The sequence below is a fragment of the Pleurodeles waltl genome, chromosome 1_2 (assembly GCF_031143425.1).
Source record: "Pleurodeles waltl isolate 20211129_DDA chromosome 1_2, aPleWal1.hap1.20221129, whole genome shotgun sequence".
NCBI lineage: Eukaryota > Metazoa > Chordata > Amphibia > Caudata > Salamandridae > Pleurodeles > Pleurodeles waltl.
The window spans coordinates 749,852,422-749,874,677 of NC_090437.1; the positions used below are offsets into that span (position 1 = coordinate 749,852,422).

Genomic DNA, 22,256 nt, shown 5'->3' on the forward strand with positions numbered 1-22,256 from the left:
CAAAACAGCCCTACATAACTATCTTCTGGATACGATATGCACCAGGCTGACTACCATCACATTCCATACCATTCATTTTCTAACCAAGCAGCTAGTAATGGGTGAGCCTGAATTAGCTATACATCTGAATTGCCTTTTCTGAATTTAAATTTGTAGGTGGACTTAGCTTCTATCTGTCGATGACACAGATTTCTTCAGATTCCCTTCCACATCCACTGATAGTTCTTACCTTTGTCTTCTATTGATTGCGTCATACCTCAGCAAAATGCACAGCTTTCATTAGATGCCGGCCCTCTTTCCCCACCAAATGGCACTATTTTGCACTTGCTGTATGAGTCTGTGACCCACATCTGCAGCACCTTTTCTCGCGACACAGTCCAGTTCATCTACCACCGCCTTTAATGTATGGGCTGGCATTTTCTTTTCTTCGTGCTTACTTTTCTCTGCCTCAGCTAGCACCCGGGAGGACTGCATGATTCTTTTTTTTATAAACCATGTTTCTGGATAGACTGGAGGTGGACGGATGAACGTTTCTAAGTTAATGTTTGAAAACTATTACATTTAATAAATACCTCTGCGTGTAGGGTAATACTCGGATGTTCTAATGTGAAAGAAGTGATTTTTGTTTGTAATTTGTGAAGAGACTATATAATATTATTAGATGATGTTTGTTGCACGATTTACATATCAAATGTTTATATACCTGGGTGTGTGCAAGGGCTTAAAGAGCTAAGCCAGACCTTCTCTTCTCTATCATCATGTATTTCACCCCCCAAACAAGAAAATCTCTCTCTCTCTCACTGCTCGTGCGCGTCTCGACCTCCCACTCCCAGCCCCCCCCCTCCCCCCCCCCTCCCCATCACTCTATGTTGCTGTCTCTCCCGCCCCACAACTCCCTGCTGCTTCCCAACCATTGCTCTCTTCACCCCGCAGTTCTATTTAACTTTTATCCTGACTTTTTCTTTAGGGGGACCAGACAGACATTAATGGCAGCTCTTCTGATTGCTTAATAGAAGCTCTTTCACACTACTTCTTTCTGTTATTTTTTATTTATTTTCCAAACCATCTTGAAAGTGGTGTCCTGATGCACGCGCACAAAATGACAGGGCTGCATCGCAGCCTTTTTTTTGTTGTTTTCACTTAAATTCATGCTGTACAGCCTATGCTGATCGGTATCGGCAAACGAGTTTGTCAGATACATTAAGTCTCAAACGGTGAGACCTATTGGCTTTCCCAGTGCTGGTTTACTTTTTTCCACCGGGAATCTGTTTTTCGCAGTGGGTAAAAAGCTTGGCCTCCCTACTCCAGTGAAATGTATGGGTGCTAGCGAGTTATTCATATCTATGTGGATAGTCATACTCGCCTTTTCGTTTCCAGGTGCAGCTGTGCAAAACTACTGCAAAAAATGTGCACGTACCCACAACATTAACGCAAGGTTTTAACTATCTGACCAGTAGCGCACCCGTTGCCCAGAGTGACTCTTGTCCGACACCTACAAAATAAGCTTAATACTACGAATTTTCTGTCATACTGTTGTACTTTAAATTGCACTAAATTCCACACCCTGAGACCTTGAAATCGCGTCTGCCTCTTGTGCCACAGATGGCGTTTTGGGGGCTTAAGTTAAGGTAAGTCTGCGAAGAGTGTTGTGTATTATGTGTTGCGACCTACGTGTTGTTGCATCATCCACCCAGCTCACTCCCTCTCCTGCATCGCAGGGGCATTGCTTTCAGGTGGAGGGTGGTCCCCTTTAAATGTATTTTTATTTTAATTTCCAAATTAAAAATATATCCATGTATATATCTTTCTCGTATGTAAGAAACGTTAAGAGGCAGACACCGGTCTTTGTCGGCGTAGGCACGCCCTATCTTTCTTCCTGGAGTAGATTAAAGGGCAACGCCCCCCCTTGTAATCGAGGAATGCGTATTGCTTCGTGTCCTGTTATGTGTTTGATTGAACTGTTTGCCATCGTCCCTAATTTACCTCAGGGGGTCTGCTGCAACAAAGGGAGCAGCCAGGCCTGCAGCTCTGAGAGGCCTAGGGCTGCAGGGCCGGCCTTTCGTTCTCCTCTGTTGATAGGGGCTTTGGTGACCGCGCCCTTGCATAATCATTCACCCCGGAAGGGTCGGAGGGAGTTGAAGTGAAATTAAACTGGGGATTGTTCCTTTCCTTTAGAAAGGGACCTTATTTTTCTTTTTGTAAATATTTTCGGGTAACTAAACGTCCTTTTGTCTCTAGTGGTCAGTTGCATTGTGTGTGAAACTTAGACCACTTTAAAAAGCCAATGATACAGTCTGGTTTGTATCTCACATCCGGTTTAAGTCCCACATCCGGTGCGACTCCTGTATACCTTCCTTGCGCTTATCTCCTACACTTCTAACCAGAGTGTATCTTCCCGGATAATTAATGAAACAATACCTGCGCTTTCATGTTTCCTTCCGTAGTTCATGTTCAGAGTGGTTCAGACTGCCGGGTACACAGAGAACCTTTGCTACTGCTCTCTTGGTGGAAGGTGCATGCGTTGTCTTCATTGTCCTCGTTGTGCTGTGCTACAAAGCTGGCCACACTCCCGACTCCTTGCTGGAGCCGTAGCACAACAAGCATTGGCACAGCCGACAGGTCCCGCTTTTGGGACCTTATACGTGTTTAGCCATGCAGCACATTATCAGTGCAGTTTCTGGTCCTGTGTGCGCGACTGGGCGCACCACAGGTGACACAAAGCAGGGTAGATCAGACCTGTAGCCACAGCAACACCCGGAACTAGCCTGCATGAAACGACATGGGCTGGCGCTGCCTTAGACTTAAATCGATGTATGGCATGGGAAGAGGCAATGGCTTGGGGATCAGAGATGTATGTCGGGAGCCTGGCACTGACCTCAGGATTGGAGATACTTGGCATGGGGATTGCAGTGCCCTTGGGACTCAAGATTTACGACATAGAGGTAGAACTGACTTTGGGATCAGAGGTGCAGGGGAGCTGCTCCCGTCTTGGTCATCATAGACGCGTGACACAAAGGCTGCATGAAACCTTTGTGCGAGAGGAAGGTGAGTGGGGGTGTTGGTGGTGAGGGTTGTAGCAACACCTGTGTAACGCATTAGTTACAACTGGAGAAGGTAAGTTGTGGAACCTTTCCTGGCTGGGCCACCTTTATCACCACCCAAAGAGGTGTTTGAAGGTTGCCGCTCTGTATTCCCCAAAGCTTCTTCTGACATTAGAAGAAAAGGAGAGACGTATATTTAAGACCAAACCAAGAAAATAAAGAGTGTTTTTCTGTGAGACTCTATGAATGATGGCTGGGGGTGAAGAAGTATCTGTGCCCAGGGCGGGAGCGCCTCTGAAGGGAAATTGTATTTTGTATTTAAAGAAGAGACGACGGCCCAGGCCTGAGGAGGCGCCCTACTTGAACTCTGACTTCAGTGTTTAAAGTGCGCTTCATGAGTATGTTTATAACTGTTAATTAAAGAATGGGGGAAGCCAAATATAAGATCCTGCAGAGTTTTGAACAAGCCAGTGCGCAACCGGGAAAAGGCTTGTAGGGCTGGATTTCTGCCTGCCCTGCAGCTGACATGACTACAGTCCTAAGGGAATGTCCTGATGTTGTTACAGCCAAGCTGTCCTCTTCATTAGGAACCTTTAGTTGACATTATTAACTTTTGATAATAGTTTAATGCAGTTAAATGGTGCGCTACAAGGTGAACTGTCTCATAAGGTGTTAATAAAACCAAAGCAAAACCTTGAAAGTATGAATGTCCGAGCCTACGTTCCAAAAGCTATGCACACAAATAAGATGAAGTGGTGCAACCACTCACACAGCCTCCATGTACTGTCTGATGTTTATAACCACCCCTGACTGTGAAGCGGTGTTCAGGGGAAAGGATGTAGTCTAACAGTCAGAGCTGCCGACTTTGGAGCTGGGAAACAAGGTTCGAGTCTCCGCTCAGCATCCTTTGATTCGGGCACATCACTTAATCTCCCTGTGCCTACCAAAAATGAATGTATCCTTCTCTAATGTAACCGGTATTCATGGAAAGCACTCCAGTACCTTTGGTGGATGTGCGCAGACACCAAAGAAACAGGGCAAACAAACAGCAACATGCCCAAACAACATACTGCCACGGAGCAGGAAGCAAAAGAAACAAATAGTGCGCAACAATGATCGTGCAAGAATCCATGTAACAGGTTCAGTCCCAAGGCGGTAACAAACTAGCCTCAAGGCGGGGCAAATGCAAGCATTTACCTACCAAACCAAAGGAAATTCGAAAGGAAGGCCACGGAACCAATAAAAGTGATGGGCGTGGTGAAAGCCCAAAGAAATAGATTACAGCATGTCGAGAGAGCAGTGCATGCGCGTTGCTAGACTTGACCTAAAAAGTGTCCTAGGAACACATCCAGCATTTCCATCAATTTTTGAATACCATATTCACTTTGGTATTACAGAACAGGCCTTGAGCATGTGTGCATCGCCTATTCTGTAATTTCAATCATTCTGGGCCCTTGCTCTTCATTTGTGTGCATACACTGTTTCCCATGCACATCATTTGCATGGTTCAAATGCCTGTTTGTGTCTGCGCCCATGTCTATAATATGGCTCAGGGGTGGAGGCAAAGAGATTTCCTCATTTGCGTGGGGCCACACCCCTTGCATATGAGGGAACACCTTCTCATTAAAGCCCTGGTGCTGTGAGTGTGCCCAAACTATCTGTATTACAGTATTACAGAAGGGACTGCACAAGCATCTGTAGTCCTTTCTATAATACCATTGTGCCCCTGAGGTACACAAACCTGGCACATATGCCGGTTTCGTCCCCAGGGCACAATGTATAATACGGCCCCTGGTATTCATTTTAAGCAAATTGTTTTTGAGATGCAGATGCAAAGACACTTTTCCTTCATTTATAATTTTTAAAAAAAATGTAATTTACTAAACCTTGCTTCTTAAAGATAAAATGTATATTTAAGTTTACTGTCAATAGCAAAAAAAAGAAACCATCTTCAGCTGTTGCGTTGAAAATGGCTCCGGTGTTCAAATAATGTGTTTCCTTTAATGTATGCTTCACTTATGCATACAGGCTCTGTTGTCTGTTGCGTAGGTGTGCCACAACAAATTGCAAATGTACGGTGTTGAGTTCCAGGTGGGTGTTGAGACGGGCTTTAGTGCCATGAACAGCAATGCCTTTGTGGATGTTGTGTATATAGTCAGGGCAACGGAAATTATGTTATTGTGTGTCTGCAGCGATTTTTGTATAATTATTGATTTGACGCATAATCCAAAATCTGCAGCATAATCTGCAAATGTTAAAAATAAATTATTTCTAGCGCAGATGCTTCAAAGGTTACTAGAAATGTGATGACGTGTTGCTGCACAGTGGAAGGCCTTTAGCAAGGTGGACTGATCACCTTTCTGTTGCTTATTGCTGTATTATGGTGTTAAACTGGTACTAATGAGGTGCAACCAATGCCCAGATAATTTTTCCAAGTTTGAAAATGAAGTAATACTATTAAACAAGCATTGGCATAGCCAATAGGTCTCACCTTTGGGACCTTATAAGCATTTAGCCATGCAGCACGTTAAACCTTTATCAGAAATAAACTGTGTTTGTGATCCTACTAGTATTTAGCCATGCAGCACATTAAACCTTTATCAAAAATAAACTGTGTGCATTCCTTCATGCACTTGGCATTCAACTGTAATGGTGAGAACATCCCCTAGAGGGCACCATAATAAAAATAGCATTTAGAAGAAACATGGTCATGTAACCATATAGTCAGCCCCTAGAGGGCATAATCACACGAGAAGAGCAGAGAGCATTGTTGTGTAACCATATAGTCAGCCCCTAGAGGGCATAGTGCAGTACACATTTTCAGGCCTAGCAGGCCCACTAGAATATAATTACAGACAAGGCCCTTAGAACACAAACTATTCTCAGCTTTAAAGCAAAAGCTGCAGCCACGAAAGAGCTTAAAAAGACATTGAATGGTGGAAGAGGTTATGATTTTGCCACCCCCAACCCAGTGAGGGGACCCGGAAGATGAGATGAACAGAAAGAGCACATTGTGTTTAACATTTTGGTGGTGGTCTCACTGTCCTAGGACCACCAGATGCTGAGTTATGGACAAAATGTGTTGTAAAAGGAATGCCCCGCAAAGCATTATGGGGTGTGTTTCCTGAGTGCAGTGAATATTGTAGTAGCGGCTTTCCTGTTGAGGGATTCCTTTGTCTTTTTTCTATTTAAAAGGCACCAGTTTGTATATCTTTCAACTGCTAAACGAGGGAAGAATTTAGGAATGGGGCTGCAAATGTAACCGGTGCTCATGTACAGCACTCCAGTCCTCGAGTTTGCGCTATTTAAATAAATCAAAAAGAATCCCCCTCCAGCTTGCAGCCTTTGATGGGTGCAGACATGCAAAGAAAACAGCAAGATGCCAGAGGAAGAAACAACATACAGCCACGAGTGCGAAGTGGAGAGGCAAAAGAAAAAAGCAGTGTGCCGACTATAAGAAGGTGTATGGCCGATTGTGCAGTAATCCAGGTAACAGTGTCTGTCTCCCAGGCTGTAACAAAACTTCCTTGAGGTGGGACAAAGCTAAAGCATTTACCTGACAAACCAAATGAATTTTAAAGGGCAGGCCAAGTAACAAATGAAAGTGATGGGTGTGGTCAAAGCCCACAGAAATGGGCGCTGCCTATGTTCGACCTAAAAATGTGGCGCATTTTGCCACATAATTTGCGTTTTTTTTAACACATAATTTACTCAACCCTGCAGCATAATTTGGCCCTGTATATAGCGCTTGAAATAGAAATATAGAAGTGCAGATATTCCATGTCCCAGAGTACCTGTTTGCTGCTGAGAAGTGTTTGTACTTTCCTATTAAAATCATAGGAGCAGTGCTGAGAAGAGCTGGTACTCACTTCTGAATTAAAGTAGTACAGGTACTGAGTACCTGATAGTACCTGCCTATTTAAAGCACAAGGTGTACAGTTTTCACTCTTGACAAGTGAATAATATGATAGCTGTGGAATGGTAGGTTAGTGATCTGCACCCACGGGCAAATATATAGAATGTGTTTTCTTTAAGTAGACTACATGTGTACTCCAGCTGTCCTCCCAGAGCAGCTGAGAAAGTGTTGTAGGTGCCAGTGCAGAGTCTGCTGAAACAGTTCTTAGTCCATTGCGCAAATGCGGTTTAAATCTTTGGCTGACTTGAGACCTTTACTGTATTAAAGTTACTAGCCCTTTTGATAACTCTCTATTCAGCTGATGTTTTTTTCTAAACTTTCCAATCGAATTATTTATAAGTGAGCTAAATTTACAAAGAAATTGGAAATATCTGGATATGTAGGAGACTACCTAAACATTGCAGAGACCTACAGCTGGTTGCCTCCTACGGATTATTTTCTAACAAGTGGCAGGGTTTATGGATCTACATTTTTGCTTATCATATATTTGGGGGGCTATATAGTGCCTAGGTTGGCCTCTCTTCAGAAATCTTGACATCATGGTGGTGCCAGAAAACCTTCATCCATTGCACAGTACAGGATCAAGTGATTGAAGATGTATTATTTGGTTCTAAGCTATCAAACTACTCACTTGACCAGTGGGCATTATCATGGCCTTTTATGGACCTCTTGTAGAACTCTGTTTCCTAGTATGCACCAAAAGCTGTTTGGGTTCACAGGGACAGAACAAGACAAACTTCTTGCCTCCTAAAAAGGTGGTTGCACAGCATCTTGTCAGAGGTGGGGGGATAAATGGGAGGGAGGCTCCTGTATGGGGCCCTGTGGTCTCTGGTTTAGTTCAGAGTTATGGACAAACAATTGAACCCCATGGCCTCCTGACATTTTAGGATCCTCTGATGCAAGACTTACTTCTTTCTCTCTGTAAATTTGGTCAATTATATTGGCGAGCTACAGGCTCTGCACACCTCTGAGCTGTATATTATGGCCTAGCTAGACAAGGGAGGTGATAATAAGGAATCATCCCACTTCTGTGTTTCCCCTGTGTTGCCAGAGTTTAACCTGAACTAGGACACTTTTCCACAACATTTATCCATGTCCACATTACTCGTTGACAGAAAATGCTGCACAGATATGATGTCCAGCGCCTTACGTTTTTCTTGGATAAAACCAAGCTTCTGTGTTTACAGAGCAGCTCATGTGACCTTTAGTTAGTGATTCCAGCCGACCAGCCATGGAGGTCACCACTGTCAGTTGGATTACATCCTGCCTCTTCCACGTCCGTACCCTACACAGGCCTGGTTCTCCAGACGGTGCCTGAACACATACCAGCAGGAGTAAAGCAGCACCAGTGCATTGCTTCAGGTAGGCCCCTCTCTGAGGTTTGTAGGTTGGCAATGTGAGCTAACACACCGGCACAAGGATGCCTTTGAGTGTTCCTCAAGAAGTACCCAAAACCAGCTAAACCTGTTTGTGCAGGCCGAAGTTGTCTACTGCCGTCGCCTCCTCCTCTCCTCACTATGTAGTGGAATCTACCCGCTTCTGGAGAGTTGGAGAGAGCCGGGACCTGGGATTATGATAAAGTAATTGGAATTCCCTTACTACTAGCCTGTAGTCCACTCCCACCGTGACCTCTATCATCTGACACAGAAAACACTGATTGGTTTTGTTTTTAAGGAGGGAAGTGGCGAACGCACACACCTGCATGTTGGAAGGGGCACACACTTGAGTGCCACGAAGCTCTAACTGTAATGTGTTAGTTTGTAGTTAGTCAGCAGCACTCATTTATATGATTGCGTTTAAAAAATCACAGTAAGGCTCACGTTTTCTTTTATGCATTTATTTTAGTTGTACTATTGATGAAACTCCCCCAAATGATTGCATTGTTGCTTTGTATGTGTACGTGGTTAGTGGGGGTCTTCATGCTTCGCAGCTGGTGAAGGGAAAGGTAGGCCTGTCTCTTAGTCACTTGCACCAGCCTCCTGTTGGAGTAGGAAGATACTTGACAAGCTGGTCATTACCATTGCAAGTGTTACTCACGGAGTGGAAGATTTACAGTGTTCCTGAAGCAGGCCACATAATTGTTGTCATGGCCCATAATTAAATGTAATAGCCCTGCAGTTGTGTTTTAGCCTACTTAGAACTGGGTCTGGCGTTCAGAAAATTGAACGCCTGAGAGGTTTGTATTTCAAGTGTTGTCCTCATTTCCCCTCCGCAATAAAACCGCAGATGTTAATATTCTGTGCCTTTCTCTCCAAACTGGCAGAGGTTTATTCGGTTTTCAGAGTGAAGGCGTACTCACAGTTGATTCTCACTACAATCTGAAACACCTCAATATGTGAAATGTATGTTATATGTGGGCCTGACACTGTGCGTTAATAGTCTGATACTGTTTCACAGTGCAGCTGGTGAGCATCTTATACCTAGACTCACAATTGATCCTCTTGTGTTTTGCTTCTTGTGGCCAAACGTTGATCATCTGAGCACAGACAGAGAAACATAAACTTTATTAAAACAGCACACAGCTATGTGCTCTTCTTACCCATTTCATTGTGTGTCTAGAACACACCTCATTTGTGAATTGAAAACTAAAGAAGGCGAGATGATGGTGCCTTGCACGTACAGTTTACAGCACAGCAGCGTGTGATAAAGGTAACTCTGCGCTCCCTCTAAAACAAGCTTTGGCAAAACCAATAGATCTGGCGCTGGCTTCGTGCCTTTTGCCATTGCCATTGCCAGTGCTTTGTTTTGTTTTCTCATGGCTTTTGCAAATCTTTATTTTTTTGTGGAAGCTACCGAGCCCTCAATTAAAAAGAAAAAATATATATATATATATATATCTCAAAACACACACTGCCGTCGTATTCTCTGGCTCTAAAGATACTACTTTGTGTGTGCATGTGCTCCTTGTGAAAGGACAGAATGCTGTCACTCAGTGAAGTTAGCCAGTGGCTGTAAGGGGCTGACCCATTGTCCCATGCGGTGTGCGGGAGTGGGGAAGAAAATGCGATTGACGCTGCAAAAACAATTGATGAAGCGACTTGGCTGAAAGCCTGTATAACTAAATGTATCATGTAATTTTAGTACAATCAGAAGGCCTTCACTAGCACCAGACATAAAAAAAACTGTTGATAGGATTTATCCCATAACTGAACTTTGTATGATGACTGCTGAAGTGGCACCTCTCCTTTCCCACCAGTTTACCACTTGTTTCAATTCTCTATTTATATAGAGAACAAAAAGTAACAGTTTGCACTGATAATGTCTAGAGATGATATAGCGGTCATCCCATGCATAATGGGTGGATTTCTATCGGGATCCTGCATATAATACCCTATTTTTTCGCAAAAATGTTTTATTAACAGTGACCAGTCAGACAAGTATTAGCGAAATATGTGATTACATAAAGTGATGCTTAAATTACAATTTTAGATTTGGCTATTTCCATAAAAGTGTTAGAGCTCTCCCCACAAACATCCTAAGCAAAGGGTGCTTTATGCCACCTACCGGACTCTTAAGTCTCCTGACTAGAATTGTTTGCAGTGTGGGAGCCATCATTATTGGTGTAAAGCTTTTCCATGTGGTCTGCCTTGAGCTATAGCAGGTTGACAGGTGTTCTGTTTGTAGTAATCTATTTTATGGTCAAAATGACGAGGAGGAGGCTGGGTTCTAGCCTCTAGCTCCAAGAAGAACCTATATCTATGCTCTGCTGCATAAATGGTCCTCCTTGAATATATATCACAATATGAACATTAAAGGTAGGGTTACCTAGACATTTCCTAACTTCTCAGTCACTTGGGAGGTATCATCACACATACTTTGAAAGTGCATGATCCGCTTTCTGTTGCTTTTTGTTGCTAAGGCAGCTGGATTTCTTGTAAGTGACATTACCTTGAGCCTTACAGCTTCTGCTTGTTAAATTGTTTAAAAATATGGCTTGAAATATCATTGCAGTCACATATCTGTACATAGTAGCAGAAATGTAACACCTACTTAAATACCTCCGCATTTAGTGGCAGTGATCAGCGACAAGCACCCCACCAAGGTTCACACAGTATCTTTGCTTCCTGCACCAAACTATGTGTCAACACGGTCTAATGAAAAGTGTTCCATTTCTGAGAGCCCATCCTAGAACATACTAATAGTGTTGTGGTCGTGCCCACCTGCTGAAATTAAATGCCTGTTGTAACAACTCATGGGCCGTCGCCACCAGTCTATATTGTAGTTGAATTCCTATAGCGCTTCATCCCCAGATGAGGTGCCTACGTGCATTTGTGGACAGGCAGCACACTCCTCTGAGATGTGTTTGTATGGAAGAGTGTGCTGTTCTGGTCTTATTATGGTCCTGCGCCTCTGGTGTGTCTTGAAGCTTAAGGCGTGAGAGATGGGATGACTGTGGGAGGAGTGTGAATACAATGTACCCTTTGTGGGTAGTGTTTAGTGTTGTGCGTTGTGTGACAGAGGGTGCTTGTATCGGGTCGCTGAGAACGCTTGTGCATGGAGTGAAGAACAACGAGAGATAGTTGCAGATGTGATTGCTCTTACTATCCTTTGAGTTATTTGGTTCGAAATGCCAGGAGTCAGGACAACTAAAGCTTGCTTGAGAATGGGACTCAAACATGCCCATAAGGGGTAAGAAGACTGATGATAAACAAAGGACGCACTTTTCATAGCTTGAGTAACTCCACAAGCATATCAGTTCTTCTTTTTCTGCAGTATGGGCAGACATGCAGCCTTTTGATCAGCAGCAGCAGCGGTCCATCTGAGGGAAAGCTGAGCACCAGCTCTGTAACACTGGCGATCCCCGCAAGGCGGCACCTACCGCAAATGCTGTACATGTTCAAGGCAGGGAATGTCATGTTATTACCACTGCTCTCCCAACATCAGAGGATGGGCTTGTGGAGACGGGTTCCAGCAATCCCTTGATCACGGGCACGAAAAACAAGCAGTGGCAAAGCCAATAGGCCGTGCCAATGCAAGAGCTCTTGACTTTGTCCATTTGTTTTAGCCATCTTGTACACCACCTTGGCTGTTGTTCAGCATGGCTCAAATTTACTGTCATTTTCGTGGAGTGGCATAGAGTGGAGAAGTATGGTGTAGAGTGTTGTAAAGTGGCATCGAGTGTTGTGCATGGAGTATAGTCCATTGGAGTAGAGTGGAAAGGCGCGAAGTGGAGCTGAGTAGAGTGTCCTGAAGTGGCATGGAGTGGTGTAAAGTGGCATAAAGGGAGTTGCATACAGTGGAGTAGAGTGCTGTGGATAACATTGTCATAGATTGGAGTGGCGTAGAGTGTAGGCATGTAGAATACAAGGATATAGAGTGAAATAAAGTGTTGAACAGTGGAGTGAGTGACCTGGAGTGGCATAGGGTGTTGTGGAGGGAGTTGAGTGGACTGGAGTAGCGCGTGGGAGGGCATAGAGTGGAGGGAAGTAGAGAGACAAGTGGCATAAGGTGAAATGGAGTAAAGGGAGTTGTGTACAGTCGAGCAGTGGTGTAACAAAGGCCATTGCAGACCATGCGGTACTGGGGGAGAAGCCCATGCTGCAGGGTGCTACTTGACACAATACACTGTGCACAGATGGAAGGACCATGTCTGGGTCCAGAGGGCCCCCTTCAAGATTCATTACGTCACTGCAGTGAAATGGATTGTCGTAGAGATGAGTGGTGAAGGGAAAAGTGGCATAGAATGGAGTGTTATGGAGTGTTATGGAGCATTGTGGTGGGAATTGTGTATAGTGGAGAAGAGTGTTGTGGAATAGAATGGAGTAGAGTGTTATAGAATGGAGAAGCATAGAGCGGCATAGAGTTGAGTGGCGTAGAGTGTCATAGAATGGGGTTACATAGAGTGTTAGAGTGGAGTAGATTATTGTAGAGTTGAGCAGCAGAGAGTGGAACGGGGTGCTGTCAAGTGAAGTAGAGTGGAGTGACATAGAGTGGCTTGGTATAGTGTGTCATAGAGTGGAGTGGCATAGTGGAGTAGTGTGTCTTAGAGTAAAGTGGCCTAGAGGGAATTGAGTAGAATATCAGGGAGTGGAGAAGTATCAGAGAGTGCAGTGGTGTTGAGTGTTATAGAATGGAGGGGCATAGAATGGAATTAAGTGACGGAGTGGAGTAATGTAAAGTGTCATAAAGTGGAGTGTCGTAGAGTGGCATAGAATGGGGTGGCGAGTGATGTGTGATAGTGTCTTAGAATGGAGAGGCATATAACTGAGTGTCTTAGAATGTAGTAGCATGGTTTAGAGTGGAGGGGCATAGAGTGGAGTGGAATGGTGTAGTGCGGGAACATGCATTGTGTGGTAGTGCATTCCCATTACAGACAACACATTTTCAGTTGAAATGGCCATTACATTTACACAGACACACAGTTTTACTGATAAAAGTAGACAGCACACAAAACATGTAGAAATGGCATTACCTAGTGTACTGATTTGTTTTGATAGTGTTAAAATATTAGTTTCCTCCATGCTTCAGAATTACAAAAGAAAGTGGTTCAGTTGTGTGCTAGGAAAAAATCTTTCCTTTCATGCAAGATTGTTACATAAATTCTCTCACTTTGAAGTCTGAGAAGGAAATGTAAACACCAAGCTCCCTTGGAATACTAAACCTGACATTTAACCTCTGTCTTATAATGCACAGCTAATATGACCAGATAGAAACAAGATTTAACGGCTTGTTTACAGAAAGCAAGCACTTATGTAAGAATGCAGTAAATTGGCTGTGCGTCATGGAAGGGACCAAGTCAAGCTGGACACCCTAAAACAAATAAAGCCAGCAGATAGAAAGCGAGCAAATGTGAGTTACAAAACACAAAGCCAGTGGCAAGGACTGGACGGAAGTCATTCACGGGAAAGCTTTCAGAATGTCCCCAAGACGTTGTTTCAAACCAGACAGCTATGCTGTGCGGTAGGCTTCAACCTAAAAGGCAAAAATAATTTTTTCGCATTTCACAAGTCTGTGATGCCACTTGTTATCCCTGACTTTTCAGCCAACTCATGTTTCATTGTGAGGCTTGTAATTTTACTTTCAACATGTTCATTACATGTTCAGAACCCCAGAATGCAAAGTGATGTTTGCTAAAATGCCAGAACTGACTGAAAGTCTTACACATGACATGGAGCTACTTCTCAGCTGTTTTTTCAAATTGTACAGTAGTTTTCTAGTCCGTTTCAGAAATTTCTTATACTGCATATAAAAATAAAAGTAAACGCTGCTTGAGTACTTTGTGAGGGCTCGCTCTTTTATTCATCTCTTGCGTTAAAACAGTCATTGACAATTCATCAGTAGTTTCCACACCTGGCACTGGGATGCATCTGAGTACTACTGTTCACTGGTTGTATAGCCTCCTAGTTATGAGCTGCTTAGTTTGTGTGAGGTTATGTCCTTTATGCCAGCACTTATGTTCTCCCTTTGTTGAACTGTTAGACCCACATTAAAATTGAGGGTAAGCTAAAATGTTTTTGTACTTGTGTCACTCTAACTCAGTATAAAAAAAAAAGAGGATCAAGTGCATACAGTATGTCCTTTGATTTTTCATAATCTGGGCCAACTGGAGCGGAATCACCCCATCTTCATAGAACAGATACACCTTGGACATAAACAGCGTAAGGTTTCTCTCCTTCGAATGACCAGGATTAATAGGACAGCAGCAGTTCGAGCTTTTCCATCACTGGAAAAGTACACATCGGGCAGCAACAGTGCAAGCTTTGCTTCCTCACAGAACAGGTACATAATGGCAGTATCAGAGAAAGCTTTCCCCTTTCACAGAAGGGAGCAAGTGCATTCTTTCATTCCCTGGACAACTGTAGGTAAAACAAGTACAGGCTTTAATTGCACACATGACGTGATGGCATCCTTGTCATGTAGGTTACAGACAGATCTCTGGAACTGGTGGTTAAGTCACAGAGGAAGATATAGCTGGATGAGTGAGTGATAGTGTGAGTTCCGATGCCATTCTCACATTGGTTATGTCAGGATCCGGAAAGACCTGGAGCTGTCTCTCAGAGTCCTACTGTTTGTGTTGATTCTTAAGTATTCCATGTAATAAAAGGTGACTAGGAGGTCATTGTCAGTTGGAGCAGCCTGACTGACTGTGCTTTAGAGAGGCACACAGGTGCCACCTTCTTTGAAAGGGTTTTGAATATGCAGGCACACCACGCTTGGTGCAACCCCAGTAATGGTGCTGCACCTGTACAAAATGTTGAGGGTGGACACTGCTCAGCAAACAAAGAAACAGCTTAGCACCTGCTGCAGTGTCCACTTGATTGTATGCTTGTGGATATTAGTGTAGTACTAGTGCTCTTTGAGAGAGGCTGATTGTGGTCAGCGTAATCTGTCAGTTTGCGAAAGATGTATTGTCATACTAGTGTAGGCGTAGAGCCTTCCCATTTCTTAATATTGGTTGGCTTTATTATCACTCATTTTTTATTTGTTATCTTGTGTGAACTTTCCTTCCTCTTCTTGTGTTTGTGCCTCCTCTGGAGTATGGATGTGTTAGAAACTGAGTTTGATTGGCAGAGGCATGTACCTGTTCAAGCAGGAACTACAAGTCAGAGTCTGAGTAAGTCACAAACACTCTATATATTAACCTGTGCTCACCCTGTAGTAGTTTGGCATAGAGCAGGCAGCCTTAACTTAGGAGGCAATGTGTAAAGGTTTTGTGCAACACTTAAAACAGTGAACACTCCGCAAAAGTAGCACACAACAGGTTAGAAAAAAAGAGCTTAAATTAATGAATAAAACAAGACCATAACAACAACTCCCAATAAGTAGAAGTCGTGATATGAATTCCAAAGAACATCTGAAAATGTAGTGCTTAAAAGCATAAAGCGCCAACAAGGGCGATCTAGTTGTGCAAGACCGGGTGAAATCTGAAAAGTCAGGCCGACCACAATGGAGTGCAGGTTGCATGTAGGACTCAACCTTATCCCGCTGCAAGAGTATCTAGCTGTGCCGTCGACATGCCTGATAATGTTGAGCAGAGGAGGCGATGCATTGTCGATCTGACTGGATGTAGGTGATGTGTCTGTTCCGAGCCGCACAGTCTGAGATGCGTTGGTTTCTTAGCGATGTAGGCAATTCGCTGTTGTTGAGCTGCACTGCTGGCGACGCAATGTCTTTGTCCTCAGGGGCAATGTGTCAGAGTTGAGTGTAGATGCGTTGGTTTCGACCGGTGCATTGACAGCAATGTGCGGATTTTACAGTTGCAGCACTTTATTCCCACTTCCAAGGGCCCGGGACTGGATTGGAACTACTTGACAGGGCAAGACTTGCAGCAAGCAGAGTCTAAGTGCTCTTGCAGGATGAAGTGAAGTCTTTGATGTCTCAAAGACTTCAGGACACGAGGCCAGCCAGCAAGCCCTTGCAGTCACTTTGGTTCTGAGGATGTACAGTTGCAGGTGCAGTCCTTCTCACTACCTGACAAGAAGGGGAGCAGGGCAGGCACAGAAGAGCAGGAGCCCAGCAAAGTTCACAGAGTGACAGTCCCTTCAGCGGCACAGCAGTCCATCTTCCTGGCAGAATGTCCTCGGTCCAGAAGTGTACTGAGTTGGTGGTGAAAGGGGTCAGCACTTATACACAGTTTGCATCTCAAGTGCGGGAGACTTCAGACAGAGGCCTTTGAAATGCACAAAGGCTCTGCCTTTCCTGCTCTGACTCACTCACTTCAGGGGATATGCAGCTCTTTGTGTGGAGACAGGCACAACCCATTCAGGTGCAAGTGTCTGCTCCTCCCTCCCATCCTGTCCAGGATGGCCCATCAGGATATGGATGGCCCATTAAAATCCTGGCTCCCTTTGTGTGTGGCTGTGTAGAGGGGAATGCACAAGAGCCCATCTGTCACCCACCAAGACATGTATTCAGAGACAGGCAGAAGGCACTAAATGATTTATGGTAAGAACATGACAACTTTCTAAAACTTGCATTTTCAGAATTACAGTTCAAAATGTGACTTCACTCTCAGTTGTGATTTTAAATTGTGATTCCAGAGACGCCAAACTTGGGTATCCTATCTCTTCTCAATTGGAAATTGCATGTATAAAATCTAAGAGGTCAATCCTCATGTTCACCTGGGGGGGTGGGGGTGGTAGGTCTTGCAGTAGTAAAAAATGAATTTAAGAGTTTTTCACTACCTAGACATGTAAAAGTTAAAGGTACATGTCCAACTTTTTTAATACACTGCACCCTTTCCTTGGGGCTGTCCAGTGCCTACTTTACTGGTGATATGTATGTATTAAAATTAAGGTTTGGGCCTGGCAAGAGATTTGACTTGCCAGGTCAACATGGCAGTTTAAAACTCACCCGGAGTCATGTTTAAAGGGCTACTGGAGTTAGTGGCACAGTCAGTGCTGCAGGCCCGCTAGTAGCATTTAATTTACAGGCTCTGTGCACAGATAGTGCACTTTCTTAGGGACTTATAGGTAAATAAATGATCCAATTGTGGATAAGCCAATGTTACCCTAGAGCACATGCACATGCACTTTAGCACTGGATTGCAGTGGTAAAGTGCCCAGAGTCCTACAGCCAGCAAAAACGAGTTCAGCAGAACAGGAGGTCAGAGGGCAAAACTTTCGGGCAAACCACGCCAAGGGTGCCAGGTCTAACACAATGTATTGCTTGTCATTCTACTGCTCACTTTTCAGCACACTTTTTTCTTTTTGGTTAGTCACTCCATGAGGGAGCATGCATTTTCCATCTGTCTTCCTCGTGGACTTCTTTTCCACACACTACTGTGCTTTGTGTTGCTCTCTGTCACCCATGTACATCTCCCCTGCCCGGTCTGTGATGCACTTGCCCTCATGTGCTTCTCTCCACCTGGGCTGCCTTCTCACCCATGTGCTTGCCTGCTCCAGCACCATATTGCTCTCTCCCCCACCACTTCCCGTCCCCCTTCCTGTTTGCTTTTCTGCTCACAATGCATCCCACATGTCTGTCTCTCTGTATGCTCTCCGTCTTACCTTTGTGCTGCTGTCCTCACCTTCTTTATTGCTTTCCTCACCCCCCATGTTGCTTACTCCACCGTCCCCTTTTTGTTGCTTCCCCCAACTGAGCACTCTGTATTGCTTCCACCCCAGGTCCTGTTGCTTCAACATGTCACCCTACCAACCTTGTTTATTCCACACCCCACCCTCCTCCCTCCCACCTTGTTTCTTCCACCCTGTGATGCTTCCACTCAATGTGTTGCTCCCACCTGTGTTGCTCCCACCTGTGTTGCTTCCACCCCACACTCCCACCTGTGTTTCTAAATATTGTTTCCGCTCCTGTTACTTTCTCTGCTTTATAAATTTTTTAAAATTAAAATAAAAAAACATGGGCCCATCTTGGAGGGGTAAAGAAAAAAGGTGCATTTGTCAATTTGTAGGCATACTGGTTCCTACGCCTTCAAATTGATCCTGACAGCGCCGTCATGTTTTTAAAATTATTATTCTGTGGCCATGCTGTACAGCATCACTAAAAGCTGTTGGGAAAGCCAATAGGTCCCAAAGGCTTGACTGGTTTGCTTTGCCTGTGCTTTTTTGCAATACTGTTTCAACATGTTGCAGATTGTTGGTTCAGTATTCGTGCAAAGCATTGTAATTGGGTGGTTTGTATTTGTCTGGATTCATGCAAACTTCACCCCAATGTGCAACATGTCCGGATACGTGGAATGCTTTCTTGTTGATGTTAAGTCGGTTTAAATTTCAAATCACGTTTTATGTTACCAGAAAGCAAATATCTACGTATGTTTCTAATTTGACAGGTGAGGATTGGCAGTTGCAAAGTGCAGTCCGTTCATAGTGTATGTTAGTCAAATTGATTTTAGAGACTCCTGATTCAGTAAGAAGTGCATGGGGAAGATTTTTTTGTACAAAAGCAACAGTAGTATCTAATTCAAATGTAGTAACTTCGCGAATTTTATTTGTAACCTTGTTTTTTGTTTTGATTTTTGACTCGTTCAAAAAAGTATTTCTCGGCTTGGACATTTCTTTTACCTGTTGGACACAGCACCTTCAAAGGACACCATACATATGCCCCCCAACATTCCTCGTTGTATTTCTCAGTGGTACTCTTGAAGATTCTGGAGTCAGTCCTCAGGGTGCGTTCATGCACCGCCTATATGCAAAAAGTGCCTGGAGACAAAAACACCTTTAGAGTGGCACGCTTACTGAAACATATTTTCGGCAGGCACACTAAATACTGCTAAGATTTTGTATTTGTTTTTCTTTACTCCCGAATGAAGGAGGTGTTATAAAATAAGGGGGTAGAGTTAGATGGTTAGTCAGTGACAGTAAATCTGCTGTATGACAGTACAAATATACTATTTTTACAAACTGCCTTCAGTGAAAGTGACAAAGAGAAATTATATACTGAAGCTGCCCTGGCTTCCTTTATTGGAGACACTCAAAAAATCAAATGTTAATAAGTTTTAAGGTTTTCATGCATCTGTTGCAGAGATCTTGGTGTCTGCATAATACTGGTAAGATAACTTGGCTGGCAAGTGATCTTTGCTGCATAGCACTCCTTGTCACAGACATTATTTTCACAAAATAGTGGGTTACTTTGTCTACTGCACAGCACTGTGTGTGTCATGGTGGGCGGGGCACAAGTTGGTGTCCCAGTAAGTTAACTCAGTGGCTTAATATTGTTTGCAGGTATCCCTGTGACCTATAGGTCACATGTTTCAGTCCTGTCAAATAGCTCAGCTGCTTGAAATCTGAAAGGTATTCTTAATAATTGGAGACTTTAACTTAATTAGTTCTCTAAGGTTGATATAATTGGTAGAATTTAGTTGGATATTAATCAGCACCTTATATTAACTGCCAGCTCAGTTTGTGTTGAGTGTTATGCAAATGCCAAACTACATGTTCAGAGCTTAAGAACATCAAACACATATCTCCTGGTAAAGTTGTGATGTGTCGTGAGGGTGTGTCTTTATTTCCCCGATGGGCTGTTGAATCTGAAGGTGTGGTGTGGCAGTTTCCATCAGTGCCCCCTTTGATATCTGCTTCCAGAAAGGGCACAAACTGCTTGAAGTATGGTATTTGGAGCTGTGTGTGCATGCGGGTTGAGGGAAGTGGTGAACACCGCCAACCTCCGTCAGCACCAAAGCAGGCTGCTGCTCAGTATGCAGCAACAAACACAGAATGTGCCAAGCATGGTTGTGTGTCCCACTGTTCACACACTGCACTGGGACTCACTTGGGGCACTTAGACGGCTCCATAACCTTGTTTAGTCATGGGTGTAACTGTTGGAACTGGATTCCAACTCCAGGCCAGTGCTCCATGTCCTGCAGCAAAAGTTGCAATGTTTGCACCAGTGAATTTCTGGCAAGGACTTAGGGCCATATGTACGAACACATTTTCCCATAGACACAGAATAGGTAAAACTGCTTGATACATCTGGCCCTTAGTGCTGTGATGTGGTTAAGTTGACGGAATCCCTGTGTTAGTGAAGTCATTGTAACTCATACTACGAGTGTCTCCACACATTCTCTGCTTCAGGTCTTTGTGCTTGGTAGTCTCTCTGGCTCTAAACCATCTAGATCACAGGGCTCATGCTTGATCCTAGGAGCACCGACTCCTCTCGAGCGCCTCTCTGGTGAGGTTTTCCCAGAGCTGACGTGTGAATTAACAGGTTACTCTGTTGTGAAAGACCAAGATAGGGACCCCATTGATTAGTGTTAAATTTAATTTAATGCTCCTCGGACGTGAAGGATTCTTTCATCACTGAGGCAAGGAGCACACAGTGCTCTCGCCTGTTTCTGTGTGCCTGCACTGCTAAAATAGACTTTAAATGTAATTGCAGAGTAAATATCGAAGCTGCGAGCTCATGGGTGGCGGTTTATTTTAGTAGGAACAGTGTGAACACTGGGCAGAAATAGAACTCTGTTGAATAGTATCACTGACACTTCCAGAGAACTGTATGCTGTGACATCTCTGGGAGGGTGCAGAATCTGCTTCGCTCTTTTATTTGGGTGCTCTGCTATACATAAGTGCACAGCATCACACTTTTAACCACATTTAATGTTTCTTCTCACACATGTATTGAAAAGAGAAAACATTCCTTTTATTGATGCAGTAGGCAGTGTTTGAATGTTTTTGTCATGACTCGAATGTAAATTCGGACAGTAACATGGCCTAATCCCTTTTTTTCATGACGTCATCAGATAGGGTGCCGTTTTTGAGGGACTGGCCGTCAAAATGTGAGAAACAAAAAGTACATGTTAATATGTGGGCACTTAATGTTTTTGCCTTTAAAATCACCATCAATACCAACACCAATACAAGTAACACACCACCGTTATCAATGACAGACACCACCTACACCAATATCACCATCAGTGACATCAATACCACTAAATGTATCATCAGTACCACTAATGCCGTCACCAATACCACCACACCCATCCCATCGCTAGTGCCACCCATATCAAGGTGAATCCAATACAGTCATCAGTAATCCTAAAAGTAACCACCAGGAATACCACCACCCAATATTAGCACAACTACCAGTTTCCACCAGCAAGACTACAATACCACCACTAATACATACAGTTCCACCAACAACAACACAACTTATTATTATTTGGTAAAACACACTATTACCCAAAAGGGTATCCTGGCGCTAGGGAGCGAGAACAATACCTGTCAGAAGCACTGATTGTTTAGAGAATGAGTTCAACGAAGCAAAAATGGGTTAACAAGGGGGTTACAGTAAATATGTCTTCTTCCACAGTGATACCTGAATTATCATTGGAAACACACATTTCTTCCAGAACATTGTTCCATGAGTGTCCTTAAGAGTTCCAACTTTGAGCTGTGACTCCCTCAACTGCTGATGTGATTTATTGCGGTTAACACATAAAACACATAACATATAACATCTGACATTTCAAACATAAATGACAAACTTGTAAAGTTCCTTGTAACTTCCCAGATCCAGGTTTTTGGATACAAAGTCAACCAAAGGTAGCCCAACAAATGCCAGGATTTCTGGACTGATTCGCCTCCAGGTAACCTGGCTAACACTAGTCTCTAAATTATAATTTTGTAGTCCGGACACTGGAAGACAAGATATGGTCATGATTCTGGTATGCTTTGTAAATCATTAAATTCTCTCCGTAGTTTCACAAGTAGCCAACACACATGGAGTCACTCCCGGGCACTTATTGCAGGCTGGATTAATCCCTAACTCCCCAGTGCTGGTAACACCCACACTGGTCGTTCCGTACTGATAATCTAACGGAGCGACGTCAAACGTGCAGAGCTGACTGAATGCGGCATTCCGTTTTTGGCTCAAACGTATTTTTCCTAATCAGACTGACGCAG

The 22,256-nt window shown here is 43.8% G+C and overlaps 1 protein-coding gene across 7 annotated transcripts in view; it reads left to right on the forward strand.

The window, feature by feature from the left end:
- The window catches only part of RAPGEF2 (Rap guanine nucleotide exchange factor 2), a 681,573-nt gene that overhangs the window by 305,608 nt on the left and 353,709 nt on the right, over window positions 1-22,256 (forward strand). The window lies entirely within an intron of this gene.